Source organism: Salvelinus namaycush, chromosome 31 (assembly GCF_016432855.1).
Source record: "Salvelinus namaycush isolate Seneca chromosome 31, SaNama_1.0, whole genome shotgun sequence".
In the NCBI taxonomy this organism is placed as follows: domain Eukaryota; kingdom Metazoa; phylum Chordata; class Actinopteri; order Salmoniformes; family Salmonidae; genus Salvelinus; species Salvelinus namaycush.
In genome coordinates, this window is record NC_052337.1 from 20,964,539 (window position 1) to 20,971,590 (window position 7,052).

General features: G+C 42.6%; 1 protein-coding gene across 2 annotated transcripts in view; it reads left to right on the forward strand.

Moving 5' to 3' along the window:
• LOC120026326 (breakpoint cluster region protein-like) overlaps window positions 1–7,052 on the forward strand; it is a 118,154-nt gene that overhangs the window by 2,464 nt on the left and 108,638 nt on the right. The window lies entirely within an intron of this gene.

The window sequence follows — 7,052 nt, forward strand, 5'->3', positions numbered from 1 at the left end:
CATCCCATGTCCCCTATGTAGTGCACTACAAAAGTAGTGTACTATATGTGGGAAAGAATGCCATTTGGGACGCCGGCTGAGAGAGGCTTCTGACTCAGTCCACGACTATTTCTGAAACCCAACCAGCTTTTTTCTAAAAAGCTTTTACTGTAGTCCTGGACAAAAGAAAGCTATCTCTTCCCCTCTCTCTCTCTCCCCAAACAAGCATCTTCAGTAATATCTTTTAACCTGTTCGTAGCCTCGAGGCCCAGTTACGGCTCGAGCTAACAGAGTGGTTAGCTCGGAGCTAGAGGCTTGGGCGGTTGGGTTCAAATGCGCTAGCTGCAGTGGTGTCATGTGACGTGGCTCCTTCTGACCTGGTTTCCCTGGGCTTTCTGCTGACAAGGTGAGTGGCGTTTTAGAGCCCGCCCTCCCGCAGCAGCCCTGGCACCCTATTAGAGCAGACCGAGCTGTGGGTCGTTGATCAAGCTGTGGGTCGTTGGCAGCAGGCACCCGTTCCTGTGCCAGGATGAGCCCTGTGTGTGTGCAGAGAGGCAGATAAGACTGTCTGCTCTGGTGGTGGGGGGGTGAAGAGGAGAGGGGTGGCAGCTGCACACTAACCCCTGTACTGAGGGTGTGACAGGAAACATACTCTCTCTCGCTCCAGCACTGTTGATGTTCTCTTTGATTGATAATGATCGGTATTGTGCGAGTCAAAAATATCTCCTTGTATTCTTCATCATTTCAGAGTCTTCATTACTGTTGACTCATTTTCATCTATAGGGACATCATTCATGACTGTTGAATTCAGGCCTGTAGGATATACCTGCTTTGCTTCCAGTGACATGCGCTCACACAGTGTAAAGATTGAAAGTGATGAATAGCACATAGCCACCCTCTTATTGAAAATCCCTCCACAGACAGTGTCCACCTCTCCTTTCTCTGGCCTTGCTCTATGCTAGGCTGGCTGGCTGGGGCTGCAGGCAGGCAGGCTGCACAGTAAGAGGCCTAGCATGTGGCTAACGCTCTTACTCCTTCCCAGCTGCGATCTGTGGGATTATCTCACTCTTGTCTGGTCTCTTTGTTTTAGTACATTTCACACAACAATAGGCAGAGCGGGGTCAGTTACAATGCCACAGATGATGGGGGAGATTTTGCACTCATGTATTTGGGGGATAATCTGGATTTTGAAATGTATGGAATCTGTTAGATGACGCTCCTGGGATGGAGAATAGGATATGTTTTCTGATAGTGGTTGGCTGAGTGAGGATGATGGTGAGGAGGAAGAGGTTGAGGATCAGGGATCATTTTGAGGATGATGATGGGGAGGAAGAGGGTGAAGATGATAAAGCCGAGGCAGAGTGCAAGGCTGATGTATGGTTTCTTGCTTCACTGGTCAGGGATGCGGGGGCTGTAGAGGCACAGATGGGAAGAGCTCTCCCGTTGCGTAACAGAATACACACACACACACACACAAACAAACTCACACACATCTTGGGGCTGTAAGCAGTGGGTTTGTGTGTGCGAGTGTGTGTTTGCGCGAGTGTTTGTTTGCGTGAGTGTGTGTGTGCCCAAGCGTACATGTGAGTGTATGCATGTGTCATGACCAGGTGCTGGAGGCTGTTTGTTCGTTCTATAGCTAGCTGGGCTGTTGGATTCCTCCTCCCTATGCTGGAGTGAGTGTTCACAGTGAAATGTTCCTCTAGCAGAAGGCTTTTCTCCTAATGGCTGCCCTGACTCTGGAGAGAGCGAGAATACTGTCTCTGTGGACGATTCAGGCCATCTGCTAGCTAGGACTTCTTTCCTCGTCCTCTACTCACTCTCTTCTTCCTGTTCTCTACTCCATGGTCTATCTCTCTCCCCATGGTAGATGGCCTTGGTGTAAACACCAAACTAATTGTTCCATCATGTCCCTTTGGCCTGTTGAAGTGGGTGTTTTTCAGGATTAACTGTATTCATGGTGGTCAATCTAAAATGGCTAATCTTTAGATTGAGAGAGAGAAGGAGCGTGTAAAATGGAATTAGAGCGAGTGAGGGAAGACAACCTCTCCTTCTCAGTGCTCACATACAAGCGTCATTCAATTGAGAAGAAACCAGGAGAAGCTTGGGCTAGCAAAATGTTCCAAAAATGTGTAGGATTCTAAACAAAGGCACAGATAGCTAGCTTTCTCATTGTAGCGTCAGGAAAGCAGTACAACTGACCAGATGATTTCATCATTTACGTTCAGTAAGCTTTCTGACGGACCCTCTTCCTCATGCATAGCCTGAAATAGACCTTCTCACCAGCAGGACAAGGGAAGGAGATTTTCTTACACAGCTAGTTGTAGCGATTCACATTCCAAGGAAAGACTTCAATTTATGAAATATAGAATATGAAAATTGGGACACACTCACTTAAACACTATCAAAAGAGAGGGGACAGAAATAGTCACATGGAAATGTAAGACTGAGGGAAGAAGTTCAAACTGAAAGTGGATGAAAGAGTTCAGGTGAGATAGAGAAGCTCATAATCTTGGCTATAAATAGGTGGGTTTTAAAGGGAGTGAAAGAGGGCTCCTCAAATGTAGGGATTTGAGGCAGCCTATGTTGGGTTTGTCCAATTCTATTTATCCTCTTTGGTTTACCGATGGCCTCATAAGCTTCATATCATTATCTCTATGACCTACTTCACATGGGTAGGGGGTAAACTAGTTAAACCTACAGATTGGGTAGGGGGTAAACTAGTTAAACCTACAGATTGGGTAGGGGGTAAACTAGTTAAACCTACAGATTGGGTAGGGGGTAAACTAGTTAAACCTACAGATTGGGTAGGGGGTAAACTAGTTAAACCTACAGATTGGGTAGGGGGTAAACTAGTTAAACCTACAGATTGGGTAGGGGGTAAACTAGTTAAACCTACAGATTGGGTAGGGGGTAAACTAGTTAAACCTACAGATTGAGTAGGGGGTAAACTAGTTAAACCTACAGATTGGGTAGGGGGTAAACTAGTTAAACCTACAGATTGGGTAGGGGGTAAACTAGTTAAACCTACAGATTGAGTAGGGGGTAAACTAGTTAAACCTACAGATTGGGTAGGGGGTAAACTAGTTAAACCTACAGATTGGGTAGGGGGTAAACTAGTTAAACCTACAGATTGGGTAGGGGGTAAACTAGTTAAACCTACAGATTGGGTAGGGGGTAAACTAGTTAAACCTACAGATTGGGTAGGGGGTAAACTAGTTAAACCTACAGATTGGGTAGGGGGTAAACTAGTTAAACCTACAGATTGGGTAGGGGGTAAACTAGTTAAACCTACAGATTGGGTAGGGGGTAAACTAGTTAAACCTACAGATTGGGTAGGGGGTAAACTAGTTAAACCTACAGATTGGGTAGGGGGTAAACTAGTTAAACCTACAGATTGGGTAGGGGGTAAACTAGTTAAACCTACAGATTGGGTAGGGGGTAAACTAGTTAAACCTACAGATTGGGTAGGGGGTAAACTAGTTAAACCTACAGATTGGGTAGGGGGTAAACTAGTTAAACCTACAGATTGGGTAGGGGGTAAACTAGCTAAACCTACAGATTGGGTAGGGGGTAAACTAGTTAAACCTACAGATTGGGTAGGGGGTAAACTAGCTAAACCTACAGATTGGGTAGGGGGTAAACTAGTTAAACCTACAGATTGGGTAGGGGGTAAACTAGTTAAACCTACAGATTGGGTAGGGGGTAAACTAGTTAAACCTACAGATTGGGTAGGGGGTAAACTAGTTAAACCTACAGATTGGGTAGGGGGTAAACTAGTTAAACCTACAGATTGGGTAGGGGGTAAACTAGTTAAACCTACAGATTGGGTAGGGGGTAAACTAGTTAAACCTACAGATTGGGTAGGGGGTAAACTAGTTAAACCTACAGATTGGGTAGGGGGTAAACTAGTTAAACCTACAGATTGGGTAGGGGGTAAACTAGTTAAACCTACAGATTGGGTAGGGGGTAAACTAGTTAAACCTACAGATTGGGTAGGGGGTAAACTAGTTAAACCTACAGATTGGGTAGGGGGTAAACTAGTTAAACCTACAGATTGGGTAGGGGGTAAACTAGTTAAACCTACAGATTGGGTAGGGGGTAAACTAGTTAAACCTACAGATTGGGTAGGGGGTAAACTAGTTAAACCTACAGATTGGGTAGGGGGTAAACTAGTTAAACCTACAGATTGGGTAGGGGGTAAACTAGTTAAACCTACAGATTGGGTAGGGGGTAAACTAGTTAAACCTACAGATTGGGTAGGGGGTAAACTAGTTAAACCTACAGATTGGGTAGGGGGTAAACTAGTTAAACCTACAGATTGGGTAGGGGGTAAACTAGTTAAACCTACAGATTGGGTAGGGGGTAAACTAGTTAAACCTACAGATTGGGTAGGGGGTAAACTAGTTAAACCTACAGATTGGGTAGGGGGTAAACTAGTTAAACCTACAGATTGGGTAGGGGGTAAACTAGTTAAACCTACAGATTGGGTAGGGGGTAAACTAGTTAAACCTACAGATTGGGTAGGGGGTAAACTAGTTAAACCTACAGATTGGGTAGGGGGTAAACTAGTTAAACCTACAGATTGGGTAGGGGGTAAACTAGTTAAACCTACAGATTGGGTAGGGGGTAAACTAGTTAAACCTACAGATTGGGTAGGGGTAAACTAGTTAAACCTACAGATTGGGTAGGGGGTAAACTAGTTAAACCTACAGATTGGGTAGGGGGTAAACTAGTTAAACCTACAGATTGGGTAGGGGGTAAACTAGTTAAACCTACAGATTGGGTAGGGGGTAAACTAGTTAAACCTACAGATTGGGTAGGGGGTAAACTAGTTAAACCTACAGATTGGGTAGGGGGTAAACTAGTTAAACCTACAGATTGGGTAGGGGGTAAACTAGTTAAACCTACAGATTGGGTAGGGGGTAAACTAGTTAAACCTACAGATTGGGTGGAATTAGACACACATCTAGGGTAAGTGTACCTATTAAGTCCACACACCCGTTAAACTCACTTCCATCTTTGGATTCAAATAAAGAAGACTTTCTTTTTTACATTTCTGCTGTTTAGTGTTTGTTTCAACTAAATAAACAGTTCCCACTAGTGGCCAATTTCAAAGCTGAAAAAAAAGAGTGATCATACTTTATGTAATATTAAGAGATTAATGTACTGATGTATGCACATGATAGCATATTTCTTGGGCAGTAATGACTATTTCTTGCCAATTGAATATATGGGTTTTTCATGCCTGCATGTCACAGTCACACAAAAGCAACATAACTTGCAACTACAACAAGATAATAGATTTCAGGCATTCACAGCATACATTTTTAAATGCATTTTGTCTTATTTTACTGTTAAATTAACCTTCCATTGTATACATAGATTACATTTTTGTAAATGTGACATTTATCTCAGGTGGGCTTAAAAGGTACAGTAGCAAAAAAAGCACTCCCTCTATGCAGAATGTGAATGGCAATAAATACATATTGTTCGATATGATTAATACTAACTGTGCATAATATTGTAGTCAATAGTGTATATTTATACCCTAAACCATTGGTTTCCAAATATTTTATGAGTAGACTTTGCTATTCTCTATTTTTCCCCATAAATTACTGTTGTTCCAATTAATCCCAGTGTGCTCCTATTAAGCCCAGTGTGCTCCAATTAATCCCAGTGTGCTCCAATTAATCCCAGTGTGCTCCAATTAATCCCAGTGTGCTCCTATTAAGCCCAGTGTGCTCCAATTAAGCCCAGTGTGCTCCAATTAATCCCAGTGTGCTCCTATTAATCCCAGTGTGCTCCTATTAAGCCCAGTGTGCTCCTATTAATCCCAGTGTGCTCCTATTAAGCCCAGTGTGCTCCTATTAATCCCAGTGTGCTCCTATTAAACCCAGTGTGCTCCTACTAATCCCAGTGTGCTCCTATTAAACCCAGTGTGCTCCTATTAATCCCAGTGTGCTCCTATTAATCCCAGTGTGCTCCTATTAATCCCAGTGTGCTCCTATTAATCCCAGTGTGCTCCTATTAAGCCCAGTGTGCTCCTATTAAGCCTGGTTTGCATTGAAACACATGGGGATAGTGTGTTGATATTCCTAATATTCAATGAACATGAGAATAAATAGTTTTTTTCTTTAGATTGAAGTTGATTAAAACACACAAACTACAGTTCTGAATATTATGCATCTAGCCCTGGTGTCTTTACCAAGATGATGAACAATTAGAAACCTCTGTGCTCTCTCCAAAACGTTTGGAGTGGACAGGTAGTCTTTGACGCAGAGTGAGAAGAATAAGAGTAGGTTTCAGGCATATCTGAGATGCAGTAGAAGACCTACAAGTGGTGGACAAAAAGGCAAACGAATGGTGGACAAAAATATGTCTATTGGGCGACTACTCATGCACTTTTGGGTGGGGGGCATTGTCATATTGTTGACCTTCATTCATCCAGGTGATTCTGTTAATTGGTCCACCACCTGCACCTTTGTAACACAACAGTAGAGAAGGCCATTTGAAACTGTCTTCAGACAGGCTTTAGGAAGACTAGTTGAACGAAGCAACAAGAATAGCAGTACAGCAAATGTGAATCAGCTTTCAGATAATTCATTGAAAGTTGTGTGTGTTCTAGTCTTTGTGCATGGCTTCTTATCCACAGTGGGCCAGTGGGGGTACATTTTGTTTATAACCAAGCAATAACACACGTGATTCAACCAGTCATGTCTTGATTGATGTCTATGATTAGTTGATTAGTTGAATCAGGTGCGTACTGTTTGACAAGACCTGAAGTCCACATTGATCTCTGTGTATACCATTAGACCCTGTTATGAGTGCTACTTTCTTGATGAATAGTAATGATCAGTTTATATTCATCTCCCCTACAATTATTAAAAATAATCAAATTTTACATAAGAAATGTACATTTGGAACAATTGGAAATGAAAATAGATTATTTAAGAAGTGGGCTTATTTGGAACACCCGTTAAACCCACTCTGGGCATATTTGATCAAATATTTTTGTCTTGTAAAATCATAACTTCACATTTAATATTTCATTTTTTCTCCACTTTTCTTAC